The following is a 17,919-nucleotide window of genomic DNA, read 5'->3' on the forward strand; positions in this document are numbered from 1 at the left end:
GCACATCACACCCCACCTAGCCTCTCTACCCATTCTACCCACTCTTGATGCCCAAATAGATGCTCTCAACTCCGCCCTCTCTACTCAACACACTTGCTCCCCTATCCCTTCAGTGCTCTTGCATCACTAATCCACAGCCCTGGATCACCTCCACTGTCCAGCTTCAATTCCTTCACTCTTATGCTCAAGCCACTGAACACTGCTCGTGGAAATCTAAACTCCAGGCCAATCTTGTCCACTCTAAGTATGTTCTTTCTTGCCATAACTCTGCCCTCTCCTCTGCCAGGCAAAACTATTTTTCTTCCCTTATTAACACCCCTGCCTATCACCCTCATTAGCTTTTCTGGAGATTTAACTCCCTCCTCATGCCCCCTATTCTTCCCCTCTCCCCCATCTCTCACCTCCAACAATCTGGCCACCTACTTCATTAGGAAAGTTAACACCACAGGTCTGAGCTCCCCAAAATCACCCTTTCTCCTCTTCCTTCCCCCTCCTCTTGACCTCCTCTTCTACTTTCCCAACCTTCCCAGAAGTATCTTTAGAGGAGATCTCCTCCCTCCTCTCAAGTGCCATCCCCTCCAAATGCACATCAGACCCCATTCCCTCATTTTCCCTCTCAAACCCTGTCCTCTGCCTGACTTTCCCATTGCTGTGGATAGCACTACCATTCTTCTCATCTCATAAGCCTGCAACCGTGGTGTCATCTTTGACTCCTCTCTCTTATTCACCATTTGCATAGCATATCCTCCCTGCTGACTGGGACCTGGGAGCTTTTGTATCTGTTCAATCTTTTGTGATACCATTTCCTGTCTCCATTTTGAACCCCCAGGTGTATATCTGACCCCCAGGTGGGTTTAGACCAAAATTATGAGCCCAATTTCCCATGTTCCAATGTGGCAGAAATAACTTATAAAAACTCTTGCTCCTTCCCTCCTCTCTTCCTTAACTTCCATATTCAACTGCTCACTCTCCAATGGCTTCTTCCCCTCTGCCTTCAAATATGCCCACTTCTCCCCCATCCTAAAAGAACCCTCCCTTGACCCCACAGCCTCTTCGGGTTACCACCCTGGAGCAAGTCGTCCACCTTTATTCATTCATTCATTCATTCAATAGTATTTATTGAGAGCTTACAATGTGCAGAGCTCTGTACTAAGCGCTTGGACTGTACAAATTAGTAACAGATAGCGACAGTCCCTGCCCTTTGACAGGCTTACAGTCTAATTAAGGGGAGACAGACATACAAGAGCAATGGCAATAAATAGAATCAAGGGGATTCATTCATTCATTCAATAGTATTTATTGAACGCTTACTATGTGCAGAGCACTGTACTAAGCCCTTGGAATGTACAAATCGGCAACAGATAGAGACAATCCCTGCCCTTTGATGGGCTTACAGTCTAATCGGGGGAGACAGGCAAACAAGAACAATGGCAATAAATAGAGTCAAGGGGAAGAACATCTCATGAAAACAATGGCAAATAAATAGAATCAGGGTGATGTACATCTCATTAAACAAAATAAATAGGGTGATGAAGATATATACAGTTGAGTGGACGAGTACGGTGCTGAGGGGGTGGGACGGGAGAGGGGGAGAGGAGAGGGAAAGGGGGGAGAAGAGGGTTTAGCTGCGGAGAGGTGGGGAGGGTAGAGGGAGCAGAGGGAAAAAAGGGGGGGCTCAGTCTGGGAAGGCCTCTTGGAGTAGGTGAGCTTTAAGTAGGGATTTGAAGAGGGGAAGAGAATTAGATTGTCGGAGGTGAGAAGGGAGGGCATTCCAGGACCGCGGGAAGACGTGGCCCAGGGGTCGATGGCGGGATAGGTGAGACCGAGGGACGGTGAGGAGGTGAGCGGCAGAGGAGCGGAGCGCGTGGGGTGGGCAGTAGAAAGAGAGAAGGGAGGAGAGGTAGGAAGGGGCAAGGTGATGGAGAGCCTTGAAGCCTAGAGTGAGGAGATTTTGTTTTGAGCGGAGGTTGATAGGCAACCACTGGAGCTTTTTAAGAAGGGAAGTGACATGCCCAGGGCGTTTCTGCAGGAAGATGAGCCGGGCAGCAGAGTGAAGAATAGACTGGAGCGGGTTGAGAGAGGAGGAAGGGATATCAGAGAGAAGGCTGACACAGTAGTCTAGCCGGGATATTAGAGAGCCTGTAGCAGCAAGGTAGCCATATGGGTCTCATTAAAACAATAGCAAATAAATAGAATCAAGGTGATGTACATCTCATTATCTCATTAACAAAATAGGGTCATGAAAATGTATACAGTTGAGCGGACGAGTACAGTGCTGCGGGGAGGGGAAGGGATGGGGGAGGAGCAGAGGGAAAGGGGGGAAAAGAGGGCTTAGCTAAGATGAGGTGAAGGGGGGTAGAGGGGGAGCAGAGGGAAAGGGGAGCTCAGTCTGGGAAGGCCTCTTGGAGGAGGTGAGATTTAAGTAGGGTTTTGAAGAGGGGAAGAGAATGAGTTTGGTGGAAGTGGGGAGGGAGGGCATTCCAGGACCATGGGAGGATGTGGCCCAGGGGTCGATGGCGGGATAGGCAAGAACGGGGAATGGTGAGGAGGTGGGCAGCAGAGGAGTGGAGCATGCGGGGTGGGCAGTGGAAAGAGAAGGGAGGAGAGGTAGGAGGGGGCAAGGTGATAGAGAGCCTTGAAGCTTAGAGTGAGAAGTTTTTGTTTCATGCGGAGGTTGATAGGCAACCACTGGAGGTTTTTAAGAAGGGGAGTGACATGCCCAGAGCATTTCTGCAAACTCCTTCCTTTTCAAACTCCTGGAGCAAGTTGTCTATACTCGTTGCCTCTAATTCCTCTCCTCCAACACTCTCTTGGAGCTCCTCCAATCTGGCTTCTGTCCTCCCCACCCCAGTGAAACCGCCCTCTCAAAGATCACCTATGACCTCCTTCTTGCCAAATCCAATGGCTCCTACTCCATCCTAATCCTCCTCGACCTCTCAGCTGCCTTTGACACTGTTTACCATCCCTTTCTTCTCAACACGTTATCCAACCTTCGCTTCACTGACTCCATCCTCTCCTGGTTCTCCTCTTATCTCTTTGGCCATTCATTCTCAGGTTCCTTCATTGGCTCCCCTTCCCCCTCCCCCTCCCATCCCCCAACTTTAGTGGTTCCTCAAAGGTCAGTTCTTGGTTCCCTTGTATTCTCCATCTACACTCACTCTCTTGGTGAACTCATTTGGTCCCACTGCTTCAACTATCATTGCTACATGGACAATACCCAAATCTATATCTCCTACCCTGTTCTTTCTCCCTCCTTCCAGGCTCACATCTCCTCCTGCCTTCAGGACATGTCTACTTGGATGTCCTCCTGCCACCTAAAACTCAAAATGTCCAAAACAGAGCTCCTTATTTTCCCTCCCAAACCCTGTCCTCTGCCTGACTTTCCCATTGCTGTGGATAGCACTACCATTCTTCTCATCTCATAAGCCTGCAACCTTGGTGTCATCTTTGACTCCTCTCTCTTATTCATCATTTGCATAGCATATCCTCCCTGCTGACTGGGAGCTTTTGTATCTGTTCAGTCTTTCGTGATACCATTTCCTGTCTCCATTTTGAACCCCCAGGTGTATATCTGACCCCAAGGTGGGTTTAGACCAAAATTCTGAGCCCAATTTCCCATGTTCCAATGTGGCAGAAATATCAGTCTTGGGTTCACTCCATCTTCCCTCAATTCCCAGATCATTCCAGGGTGGGAAAAAGTTGTCTGTGTATGTTTAGGGGGAGTAGAGGGGATCAGAGGGGATCAGGATTACCTTGTAATGTCAAAGATTGTGGGATGGTTTATTCTTCATAGGATAATCCCACTCTACTCACAGTCCTCTGAAGCACACTGCTGTTATCGGCTACTACCAGACCTCAGTCCATTTCTACAACAAAGTTCCTTGGATGTTCTACTTTGGAGCCAAGAGTTTCCATGTTGGGATTTAAGAGGGCTTTGGCACATGCTCTCTCTTTGGGAATATGAGTTCCATCAACCTTATTGATATCATTATCGATATCATTTATTCCCTTTTAGTTGAAGATAACCACAGTGATGGTGAGATTGAATCCATTCGCACACTTCCCTCATGAAAATGCAGTAGACCATTATTCTTGCTTCTCTTTTATTCTAACTGGGGTTGGAGTTGCGGAGGTTGACGTGGAGTGTTGTGTGTGGGTGTCCACCCATCGTCTATTTCCTTTCCCTTCAGCATTGTCCTTGATCTTACTTTTTATTCACCCCAACCTGAATCCCATGACACTTATGTACTTATCAGTAATTCATTTTCCTATCTTGCTAGCTAGTCTGTAACCTCCTTAACTCATTTTCATTCATTCGATCATATTTATTGAACACTTACTGTGTGCTAAGCACTGTACTAAACAATTGGGAGAGTAAAATATAACAATAAACAGACACATTCCTTGCCACCAGTGAGTTTACAGGCTAGAAGGAGCTTGCAGTCTAGAGGGAGTTTACAGTCTTTGTGGGCTGGGAACTTGTCTGCCAACTTGATTATATTGTACTCTTCCAAGCATTTATTATAATGCTCTGCACATAGTAAGTGCTTTATCTGTGCAACTGATTGAATGGTTGGGTGCTGTGAATTGATTCCTCACAAGTCCAGGAAGTTCTTTCTTTTTATCTAAATTCCCACACCTGCAGTTTAAGCCTGCACCTCTTGTTCTGCCTCCAAAGAAGATGGAGGATGGTAACCATGTACCTCTGTCTCATCTATCTTGTCGCTGACCTCTTGCCCATGTCCTGTCTCTGGCGTGGAGCACCCTCCCTCCTCATATAATAATAACAATGATGATGATGATGGTATTTAAGTGTTTACTATGTGCCAAGCACTGTTCTAAATCTTGAGATAGATATTAGCTAATCTGGTTGGACACAGTCCCTGCCCAACATGGGCCTCTCAGTCTTAATCCCCATTTGTCAAATGAGGTAACTGAGGCTCAGAGAAGTTATGTTACTTTCCCAAGGTCACACAGCAGACAAAGTGTCCCTTGACTGCCAAGCCTGTGGTTTTGCCACTAGGCCATGCTGCGTCTCACTAGGCCACATTTTTTTCATATTTGACAGATAATTATTCTCCCCCACTTCAAAACCTTATTGAAAGCACATCTCACTCAAAAGGTCTTCCCTGACTAAGCCGTCCTTTCTTCATCACCCACTCCCTTCTCTGTCACCCTGACTTGCTCCCTTTATTCATCCCCCCTCCCAGCTCCATAATACTTATGTGTAATTTATTCATATTAATATCTGTCTCCCCTTCTAGGCTTTAAGCTAGTTTGGGCAGGGAATGTGTCTATTTACTGTTATATTGTATTCTCCCAATTGCTTAGTACAGTGCTTTGCACACAGTAAAGCACTCAATAAATATGACTGATTCACTATCTTCCTCTGAGTCAGACCCTTTCAGGCAGGGCTACTGAAAAGGCTGGGTTGAGGTGGATTTTTCTAATATAAATTCAAACGAGGCTTTATGTCAGTTCTGAATATGCCATTTGCTTGAAAAAGGCAATTTATTTCAACTTCTTAGTTCTTATGAATGATGGAGTCACAGAGGAATGACAGAGACTAAGGTATTAGCTCTTTCTGGACAAGAGTGACTACTTCCTCAAAAGATAGAAAGATATCAGTGCTAGGCTATATCTAGATGGAAAAACCTACAAGTGATATGTGGCTGGTACTGCTCAGATGGGCTTTCAGACTCAGGAGCTTAAGGTAAATGTGGAGGCATTAAAGTGCAAAATGAATCTACCAGAAAGAGTTAAATAGGATCAGAAAGACACAAAATGAAACCTGTAGCACACTGAAAAAATGGAATATTTTAAGTAATTAGAATTTTACCCAAAGTGATAGTCTAGTGAAACAACTTGAAACACAGACAAAACAGCCAGAGGAGTAGTTTTTGTATTTCATCTGTCAAAAGGGAAAAAAATGATAGTTATTTGACACAGAACATTAATAATAACTGTGGTATTTGTTGAGTGCTCACTAGGAGCCAAGCACTGTTCTAAGCACTGGGATAGATACAAGGTAATGAGGTTGTCCCACGTAGAGCTCATAGTCTTAATTCCCATTTCACAGATGAGGTAACTGGACAAAAGTGAAGTGAAGCGACTTGCTCAAAAGAGGGGGAGAGTAATTGTTGGTTGGAAATGAGGAGGGAGGGCATTCCATGCTACTGATCTCTTGCCCACTTCCTTCATCTGTCATGGAATGCCCTTTCTCCTCATCTGTGACCAACAATTACTCTCCCCCTCTTCGAAGTTTTATTGAAAGCACATCTCCAACAGGCCTTCCCTAAATTCTTCTTTTCCTCTTCTCCCACTCCCATTTTGCATTTCCCTGACTTACTCCCTGTGTTCCCCACTCCCAGCCCTGGAGCATTTATGTATATATCTGTAATTTCATTTATTTACATCTATGTATGTCTCCCCCTCAAGACTTGTAAGCTCAATGTGGGCAGGGAATGTGTCTTTTATACAGTTATATTGTACTCTCTCAAGCACTTAGTACAGTGCTGTGCATATAATAAGCTCTCAATAAATACAACTGACTACAGTATCTGGAATATACTAAGAGCTTAACAAATACCATTTAAAGAAAACAAAGACATAAAATTACTACATGAATATCTCTTCTGGCTGAATCTCAAGTGCTCAGGATCCATATCTCATTCCCAACTATGCATTTTTCCCAGCCCTTTGTAGAGTTTTCTGTAAACAGTAAGCATGTCATGAATACTCTTAGAGAAGTAGTGTGGTTTAGTGGAAAGAGCACAGGCCTTGGAGTCAGAAGACCAGGATTCTAATCCTGTATCTGCCACTTGTTTGATTTGTGACACTGGGCAAGTCACTTCAGAAGCAGCGTGGCTCAGTGGAAAGAGCCCGGGCTTGGGAGTCAGAGGTCATGGGTTCTAGTCACGGCTCCGCCGCTTGCCAGCTATGTGACTTTGGGCAAGTCAGTTCACTTCTCAGTGCCTCAGTTACCTCCTCTGTTAAATGGGGATTAAAACTGTGGGCCCCACGTGGGACAACCTGATCACCTTGTATCCCGCCGGCACTTAGAGGGGTGCTTTGCACATAGTAAGTGCTTAACAAATACCACGATTATTAAATTCTCTGTGCATCAGCTACCTCATATGTAAGCTGGGGATTAAGACTGTGAAACTCATGTAGGACATGGTCGGTGTCCAATCTGAGTATCTTGTATCTATCTGGGTTGTGAGCCTGTTGTTGGGTGGGGATTGTCTCTCTGTTGTCAAATTGTACTTTTCAAGCACTTAGTACAGTGCTCTGCACACAGGAAGTGCTCAGTAAATACAATTAAATGAATGAATTAATTAATCTCAGTACATGTGTCTGGCACATAGTAAGCACAATACAAATATTATTTAATAATAATAATAATGTTGGTATTTGTTAAGCACTTACTATGTGCCGAGCACTGTTCTAAGCACTGGGGGAGACACAGGGGAATCAGGTTGTCCCACGTGGGGCTCACAGTCTTAATCCCCATTTTACAGATGAGGGAACTGAGGCACCAAGAAGTGAAGTGACTTTCCCACAGTCACACAGCTGACAAGTGGCAGAGCAGGGATTCGAACTCATGACCTCTGACTCCAAAGCCCACGCTCTTTCTACTGAGCCACGCTGCTTCTCAGAACAAGAAGCAACAAAAGCAAGAACAACAAGAACAACAGCAACAAAAATACCAAAACCCTGTTATCACCACACTACAACAGGCAAGCAGCACACCTCAATGCCATCAGGAAAATTCCCAACAACACTATTTCATTTTTGCTCTCCTCAGGAGAACTTGTTTGGGACAGGGGAAAGTTTCCATAGATGGTCAGGTCCTTGTGGGCAGGAAACATGTCTACCAACTCTGTTACATTGTACTCTCCCAAGAGTTTAATATAGTGCACAAACACTCAATAAATACCATTGATTGATTAAGCATGTGATTTATTACTACTGGCAGAGGTGCTACTCTCCTCCAACCAGAATTTTCCAAATGATTTTGGTAGGAAGAAAAGGGGCAGATTGCCTTTTGTCTGGCCTATGACCCTTCTAAATAACAAATATGCTCACACAGAATACATGACTATCCCCAGATTTCCTGGGGGTCCGTTGGTGGGAACTGAGCAGTGATTTAAAGACTATTCACATTGCCAAAGCTCTTCTGAACCTGAGTCAAGAATAGAGCAGATAACAAGATTTGTCATCATTTTATGCAACATTTTCTGTATTCTGCTTTCTTGTCTAATTATGAAGTGTGTAGCTTATCAGAGAAAGCTAGGTTTTTGGATTATTTCATTCTAAATGATCAACAATGCAACTGAAAATTGGACCAGTGTGCTTTTTATTGGAAATCCTTTGTATTACAAGCCAGACTTTGTCATTAATTAGAGTATAACCCAATTTAAGGGAGAATCACAGTCCAGATTCAAAAATGAAGAGTATCATTTATATGGACTTTGATAGATTCAGAAAAATATCATCTGCACAAATCGCAATTATGTGATTCTTATTTCTAGCAACTGTCCTGTAGATCTATCGTTCATCTCAGTTTGTTCTGACAGTGAGTCCATACACTAAAATATTAAAAATCACAATAGCAAGACATCTTGGCTTAGTACCTCAGATTTTGATTGACTCACTAATTAATTGCTCTATGTTATTTTAATAATGGCAAAGATTCATAATTAATCCATCAATTGTATTTATTGAGTACTTACTTTACTAAGATCACTTCACTGAATGCTTGGGAATGTACAATATAAGAGAATTGGTAAGCACAAATTCCTTGCCCACAACAAGCTTATGGTCTAGAGGTCATACCTTTGCTTTATCTTCTCTGAGGAGCAAACCAGCAATGGAAGACTTTATGAAACAATGTATTTTTTATATTTATTTATTACAATATGCAGCTCTGCTTTTCTGCTTTCAACCAGTAGTATTTATTGAATGCTTACTGTGTGGAGAGTACTGAACTTAGCATTTGGGAAAGTAAATTACAATGGAGTTGGTAGTTATGATCCCTGCCCACAGTGGTTGGAATTATGCGAGCTTTATTTATTTTGCTCTCTATAGTTTTAAATATTTTTCTTTCTGCCTCTCCCATTAGACTGCAGCTAATTGTTGACAGGGAATTAGTTGCTTCTTTATTCTGTACTTCCCAGGTGCCTAGTACAGTGCCCTACACCAAGTGGGCACTCAGTGAATGCTACTGCTCCTCCTCCTACTACTACTGCAGTACACTGAGTCCCATAGACCACTCTCCTGTTAATAATAATAATAGTAATGTTGGTATTTGTTAAGTGCTTACTATGTGCCAAGCACTATTCTAAGCACTGGAGTAGATACAGGGTAATCAGGTTGTCCCACGTGAGGCTCACAGTCTTAATCCCCATTTTACAGATGAGATAACTGAGGCACTAAGAAGTAAGTGACTTGCCCAAAGTCACACAACTGACAGGTGGCAGAACTGGAATTAGAACTCATGACCTCTGACTCCTAAACCCAGGCTCTTTCCATTGAGCCACACTGTTTCTCAATTATGGCATTTGTAAAGTGCTTACTATGTGCAAAGCACTGTTCTAAGCGCTGGGGAGGATACAAGGTGATCAGGTGTCCCACGTGGGGCTCACAGTCTTAATCCCCATTTCTCAGATGAGGTAAATGAGTCACAGGATAGTTAAGTGACTTGCCCAAAGTCACTCAGCTGAGTGGCTGAACTGGGATTTGAACCCATGACCTCTGACTCCCAAGCCCGTGCTCTTTCCACTGAGCTACGCTGGGTTCATAGACTCAACAATCTTCACCCAGGCTTCTAATTTATGCAACACATCATTAGTTTACCTATTTAATTCTATGGATTGAAATCTGTCTATTTGTTATTCCTCAAAAGTAAGCCATAGTCTTTTCTGTGCAGTCTCTAGAACTCTAATAATTGAATTTACGTGAGTTCAATAACAACTGAGAGACACAGCCACATAGATTTCAGCTGCTCAGGTCACCCATTTTGTTTGTGTCATTTTTCTAAAGGATTGTCATATCAAAATTTGCCTCTTCAAGATTATTACTTAGTTAATAATTTGGGGGCAGTAATTCAATTTCAAATTTTGTGACCCAGTCAATGGTATTTATTGAGTGCTTATGTGTGGCACATTGTATTAAGCACTTGGGAGAGTACTCATTAACAAAATTATTAGATGCTGTCCCTGCTCATAATGAGCTTACAGTCTAGTGGGGTCAATTGAGCAGGTCTTCATTTCCTGCATCTCTGTTAGTAGTAAATTGTAACCATTTTAGGAACACTGATTTCCTAGAATACCCAGACCTCTGACACTTCTTTCCTTATAGATCATGGATCCTGTTAGGTCCTTAATATTGGTTTCTATAATCAACTACAATGGTCTCAAATAACATTAAAAATGTCTCTCTTCCTGGTAGATGGCCTGTACTACCCTTCCTTTCCAAAATCCTAGAACGAGTCATCTACAATCGATGCTTAGAATTCCTTAACTCCCATTCTCTCCTAGACCCCCTCCAATCTGGCTTCCGTCCCCTCCACTCTACCTAGACTGCTCTCTCTAAGGTCACCCATGACCTCCTTCTTGCCAAATCCAATGGCTCCTACTCCATTCTAATCTTCCTTGACCTCTCTGCTGCCTTTGACACTGTCGACCATCCCCTCCTCCTCCATACCTTATCTCACCTTGGCTTCACGGACTCTGTCCTCTCCTGGTTCTCCTCTTACCTCTCTGGCCGGTCATTCTCGGTCTCCTTCGCTGGAGCCTCCTCCCCCTCCCATCCTTTAACTGTTGGAGTTCCTCAAGGGTCAGTTCTTGGCCCTCTTCTGTTCTCCATTTACACTCACTCCCTCGGTGAACTCATTCGCTCTCATGGCTTTGACTACCATCTCTACGCAGATGACACGCAGATCTACATCTCCGCCCCTGTCCTCTCCCCCTCCCTTCAGGCTCGCATCTCCTCCTGCCTCCAGGACGTCTCCACCTGGATGTCGGCCCGCCACCTAAAACTCAACATGAGCAAGACTGAGCTCCTCATCTTACCTCCTAAACCCGGTCCTCTCCCAGACTTCTCTATCACCGTGGATGGCACGACCATCCTTCCCGTCTCTGGGGCCCGCAAACTTGGTGTCATCCTTGACTCGTCTCTCTCGTTCACCCCACACATCCTATCCGTTACCAAGACCTGCCGGTTTCACCTCTACAATATCGCCAAGATCCGCCCTTTCCTCTCCACCCAAACGGCTACCTTACTGCTATGTGCTCTCGTTATATCCCGGCTAGACTACTGTGTCAGCCTTCTCTCTGACCTCCCTTCCTCCTCTCTCTCCCCGCTCCAGTCTATTCTTCACTCCGCTACCCGGCTCATCTTCCTGCAGAAACGATCTGGGCATGTCACTCCCCTTCTTAAACAACTCCAGTGGTTGCCTATCAACCTCCGCTCCAAACAAAAACTCCTCACTCTAGGCTTCAAGGCTCTCCATCACCTTGCCCCTTCCTACCTCTCCTCCCTTCTCTCTTTCTACCACCCACCCCGCATGCTCCGCTCCTCTGCCGCCCACCTCCTCGCCGTCCCTCGGTCTCGCCTATCCCGCCGTCGACCCCTGGGTCACGTCCTCCCGCGGTCCTGGAACGCCCTCCTTCCTCACCTCCGCCAAACTGATTCTCTTTCCTTCTTCAAAACCCTACTTAAAACTCACCTCCTCCAAGAGGCGTTCCCAGACTGAGATCCTCTTCTCCCTCTACTCCCTCTGCCACCCCCCCTTTACCTCTCCGCAGCTAAACCCTCTTTTTCCCCTTTTCCCTCTGCTCCTCCACCTCTCCCTTCCCATCCCCACAGCACTGTATTCGTCCACTCAACTGTATATATTTTCATTACCCTATTTATTTTGTTAATGAATTGTACATCGCCTTGATTCTATTTAGTTGCCATTGTTTTTGAGATGTTCTTCCCCTTGACTCTATTTATTGCCATTGTTCTTGTCTGTCCATCTCCCCTGATTAGACTGTAAGCCTGTCAAACGGCAGGGACTGTCTCTATCTGTTGCCGACTTGTTCATCCCAAGAGCTTAGTACAGTGCTCTGCACATAGTAAGCGCTCAATAAATACTATTGAATAGGAGGTGTGGGTTTGATTTACCTAGTTCAGAAAGGATAAAAAATATTACCTTACAAGGGAATTCATATTCAGAACCTTTTTTTTTCCTTATCTTCATTCTATAAGACCATTTTGAGAAGTTCTATTATTGATATCACAGAGTAAGTTCAGTTCACTTTAAACACCTAAATTAGCATTAATGGGAGACTAAATTTCAGGTGACCTTTATAAAAAAATATTCCTTTTCCCAAATTACTGATAAGATTTATTCTGTTGAGCAAGTAAGTGGCAAGACTAAATCAGCTTAAAATAATATTTTCTTTAGTTGTCTCACAAAGTAAATATATTCATGGATAAATACATGAATACACATTAAACAATAACATAAAGGAAACAATATTTCTGCTTTTTTATGTTAAGAATGAAATCTGTTTGGCTGAAGGTCAGAGGAACTGTGTGAAAGATAAGACTACCAAGGGAAAGGATAGATTTCTTAAAATTACAGTCATATATGCTTCATACTATAGCATACGGTGACATTTAAAATGCTAAATGGAATACAGTTCTCTTTAGCTTGGATGGCTATTGTCAATTCAGATAACTCTTTGATTGGAAATTTATATAGAGATGAGGCAGAGTGAATTCTTCTGTCTCAGCATCTCGGCTTTTCACATATTGTTTCATGGGTTTTTTGACCTTTGAGTATTAATGTGATAAAGCAGCTTCCCTGAACAAGGAGCTAAGAGTTGTCATAGACCAGAACTAAATTTTGTTATTTTCGGTGACTTTAAACTTTAGATGTGTTCCAAATTTGGACAAAAAAGGCATTGAGACAAAATGTCTAAACATTTTAAAGGAACTGGTATTTTCATGATGCTAAGCAAATATAAAAGCCAGGGTACAATGACATTCATTTACTAAACTTTTTGCTTTCTTTGAGGTGGAAAAGTCCACAAATTACCACCGTAACCAAGAGCATTGATTTCTGCATCACTGTGGTCATACCTTTCCTAGTTTATAATTACTATTATTGTCTGTTATACACCCTGTGTCCCTTTTTTCTGCTTGTCTGGAAATGTCTAATCAACTATCATTTCTATGTCATCTAGTAAATTCCTTTAATTTGACATATTCTATTGAATATCATAGGTTCCATGTTTATTTTGCCTTATCCTTTAATATTTATTTTTTATTTTATTATTTATTTTTAATTCATTATATAAAATAAACACACAATTTAACATATTTATTTATGACAATTACATAGCAATATATTAATAATTTAATATACATATTTATAAATAATATTTATTATTTTAAAGTATTCACTTACTATTCCTTTACTTCTCCCCTTTACTTACCTGTTAGGGAAGCTTGACCTGCCCTTCCTTCTCCCCACACCCACCCAGAATATAGGTAACTATCCATCAGTCATTTAGTATTCCTTAGTTTTTATGAAATAATAACCATTGGACTCGTTAAATGTCACTTGCCAACATCCCATTTGGGATGGCCGGAATCAATCAGTCAATCATTTACTGAGTGTTTACTGTGTGCAGAGCACTGTACTAAGCACTTGGGAGAGTACAATATAAGAGAGATGGTAAACACGTTCCATGACTTACAAGGAGCTTAGAGTCTGAGGGGAAGAAGATGGGGCAAAAAGGAAAAAGGAAACATACTAGCTGGAACTCCTTTGGGGGTCTGAGTTTTTTTTAGCAAGTCCATTCCACTTTCCCTCCCCTGGCCTTCATCTGACTTTCTCCAGCCTAGGGAGATTTGGTTCCCAGTTCCATGTTCTTGGGATAGCCAGTGGAATCCCAGTGTAAATGTATGAACCATGACTTATAATAATAATGTTGGTACTTGGTATTTGTTAAGCACTTACTATGTGCAAAGCACTGTTCTAAGCGCTGGGGTAGATACAGGGTAATCAGGTTGTCCCATGTGAGGCTCACAGTTAATCCCCATTTTACAGATGAGGTAACTGAGGCACAGAGAAGTTAAGTGACTTGCCCATAGTCACACAGCTGACAAGTGGCAGAGCTGGGAGTCGAACCCATGACCTCTGACTCTGAAGTCCAGGATCTTTCCACTGAGCCATGCTGCCTCCCCCAAACTCCAGAGAAAGCTGAGAATCAGTCATCCTTCACAAACAATCAGACAACAGTCAGGGTATTCAGGACTCATTATCCCAGAGTTGGACTGGACAACTGGGATCATCAGAGCTTGGATCAAAATTGGACTAGTTTCAGAATCAGAATTAGGAACAAAGAGGTCAAGGGTTTTCCTGCTCCTCAGTTCAGAATCTCTGAAACCTAACCTTCTCTCTCTTCCTCTTCCCTGGGTTGATGTCCTGGGAGTCAGGACATCAGGGAGAGTCATACACTCTTTGACACCCTTAGGGGCACTAAGTATAATCAACAGATAATCAGTTACACAAAATCAGTTCATGCAGTGCTTGGCACAATATAGTGCGTTCAATGATACCCCTAAAGTCTAGTGCCATACAGATCTTCCAGCAACTTGTGGGAAGGAAATGTGTCTACCACTTTTGTTGTATTGTACTTGCCCAAGCTCTTAGTACAGTGCTAAACAAGTGCTCAAGTAAACACTCAAGTAAGTGTGCAGTAAACACCATTGATTGATTGCAATATTAATGATGATTTTGCATATTGTGCTTTTAAGGCATTTGAGAGTTGTCTGGTGTTTTGAAAGAGTGAATATAGTTTCCAAGGATCCACCTTGTCATAATGGAATGATCAAGGGATGAGAAGAAGTGATCTCTTTCTATCATGATATTTTATCACAGATGTTTATTAGTTATGCATGACTGGAGAGTATTTAGATGTGCATCGCAGGATGAGTGATTTCATTTGTTTCTTAGAGTCTTGAATGACACTTCTGAAACTACTACTGATCTTCCTGCTTTTCTATAGCCCTGCCACTCTACTGCATAAAATGGTCTTGATTTTGTTCAGTAGCCAGTTTGGAATGTAGCACTTTAGAATAATAGAATAATAATTCTTCTTCAAATGCTGTCGAGTTGTTTCCAGTTTATAGCAACACGCCATTTCAGAACATCCCATTTTCTGTCATAAAGTTGTTCTGGATTGTGGAGCCATATATTTTTCTTGGTAGAGATATGGAAGTGCCTTCCCACTGCCTTCTTCCATGTCGGAAAAACTGCAGTCTCTGCTATTGTCTTTGATCAGCATTTTGATCACTTGATCATCCATCTTTGAGTCTTTCCCATGTCACTGCTGCCCAGTGCCAGTGTATCGGCATTTTCTGACATTTCGGCTTAGACCTCTCTATTATGGGTAGCCCTATGTAGTATAGCTGTAAGGTTTATCAGCGAATGCAAACTCTCCTGCCATGATAAGGTGTCGATTCATAGGAGAGAGAGTAATAATAGTATTGATGACATTTATTGAGTGCTAACTATATGTCAAACATGGTGCTATGTCCTGTGATATATGTCCTGCAGTAGCTGCAAAATAATCATATCAGACACAGTTTCTTTCCCACATGGGGTCACAATTTTAGTGAGCCCGTGAACAGGTATTTTATCTCCATTCTACAAATGTGTAAACCAATGTGTAGAGCCACACTGCAAGTCACGTGACTTGACCAAAGCCACACAGCAGGCGAATAGCAGGGCTGGGACTAGAATCCAGGACTCCAGTCTCCCAGTCCCATGCTATTTCCACTAGGTCTTGCTGCCTTCTTGTATGTAGTTAGGAGTGAATATTGTGAGATCACAGAAATCCCTTTCCTTCTAGCTCTGGTCTAGTTTGATCAGAGTAGGCCTAACCTTCCACCAGTATTTGGGCTGGGGAAGGCATTTCGCTCTGTATTGATCTCCAATTATCCTATGTGTTTATTTCAGACTGCAGGCTATTTCTCTCTTTGGGGATCCAGCTTGCATTAAGCACATAGGGTAAAGTGTCATTTTCCTTCATATTCTTAAAAAATACTGTTGCTTGAAAAGCCTGTAGCTGAGTCTGCAGGGGGCAGAGCAGACATCTTTTAAAGAAAAAAAATCTTAAATTTCTTAGCTGAGATCTGCATGTTGATGTTGATGTTGATCTGCATGAGAGAAGCAGCATGGCTCAGTGGAAAGAGCACGGGCTTTGGAGTCAGAGGTCATGGGTTCAAATCCCAGCTCTGCCACTTGTCAGCTGTGTGACTGTGGGCAAGTCACTTAACTTCTCTGTGCCTCAGTTACCTCATCTGTAAAATGGGGATTAAGACTGTGAGCCCCACGTGGGACAACCTCATTCCCCTGTGTCTACCCCAGCGCTTAGAACAGTGCTCTGCACATAGTAAGCGCTTAACAAATACCAACATTATTATTATTATTATTATGTTGTTCAGGGGGTACCCAATGCAAGTGTGCCTTGGCTAAACTACAATTGATTGGATTGCAGATGTGTCTGTGTGCCCGGATCTGATCAGACTCTATCCAATTGAAGGGGTTAATTTACCACACTCTCATGAGCAGCATCCTCTGATTGGTTTCTGCAGACAGGATCTGAATGATTTGAACATCTGCCACTCACAAAATTTTTCTCTGTGGAAAAGAAACAGAAGGACAGAAAAAACCTTACAGCTGGTGGGAAGGAATTTCAGGCCAGTAATTTTTATTTGCAATAGAACCAACCTTTTTTCTTCTCATGAGAATTCCGGAGAAATACATTAGCATCAAACACAAATATAAGTTTCCCTCTGTAAGCCTCTCAATACTCCTCTTAGTTATTTTTTTGGGGGTGGGGGTGTTTTTGAGGCCACCCAGGAGCCTCATAACAATACAACCCAGCTCCTCTGTGAGGGAGGAGGGGTTTGTCTACATACTGGCTCTTCAGGAGGGAGGGAGGGAAGTTATGTCTACTTCCACTTCTGTCCCCACATGCCTCAAAATACTGTTTCCCAGATCCTCCGGGAGAAGGGAAGTGTCCACCACTCTGGACAGAGAGGAGGCAGATGATAAACAAAAGCAGCATTGTCCCACCTCCTTGGGAGGGGCCGTACCCATTCAGGACATTCCCCTCCATTACCTCCATCCTCAAGGACTGCAACCCCTCTGGGAGAAAGAGGGGAGGTAGAATGGGGATCTGGAAGGAGTAGTGCTGGTGATGGGTAATAGAGAGGTTTCTCCAGGAGGGATAGAAGACAGGTTCACTGGAATGTTACGTTTCCCTCCTCCCCAGTTGTTCACTTTTTGCTAGGCTGGCAACTAACATAGTTTGATTCACTTAGACAATGGATAAGGTGGCAAAATATGATACTAAATAAATCATTTATTTATATATCAATTTATTTATATTAATGTTTGTCTCCCCCTATAGACTGTGAGCTCATAATGACAGTAATCCTTTGGAGAACCTAGGTAGGCCCTGGGTTCGGGGAAGAAGCATCACTGAAGCAGAATCATCTAGTGGATAGAATACAGGCCTAGGAGTCAGAAGGACCTGGGCTCAAATCCTGGCTCTGCCAGTTGTCTGCTGAGTAAACTTGGCCAAATCAAAATTTCTCTATGCCTCAGTTTCCTCATCTGTAAAATGGGGATTGAGACTGGGAGCCCTATTTGGGAAAGAGACTGTGTCCATCCTGATTATTTTGTATCTGCCCCAGTGCTTAGTACAGTGTCTGACACATAGCGCTTAACAAATACAATTATTTTTATTATTTGTACTAACTTCTATGTCCCCTATTGGTCTTAGAGCCACATAGTATGCAGCTCCTTTTCAGGGAGAGAATATTTCTGTTCTGACTCCTTCACCCACT

This window comes from Ornithorhynchus anatinus, chromosome 3 (genome assembly GCF_004115215.2).
Source record: "Ornithorhynchus anatinus isolate Pmale09 chromosome 3, mOrnAna1.pri.v4, whole genome shotgun sequence".
Taxonomy (NCBI): domain Eukaryota; kingdom Metazoa; phylum Chordata; class Mammalia; order Monotremata; family Ornithorhynchidae; genus Ornithorhynchus; species Ornithorhynchus anatinus.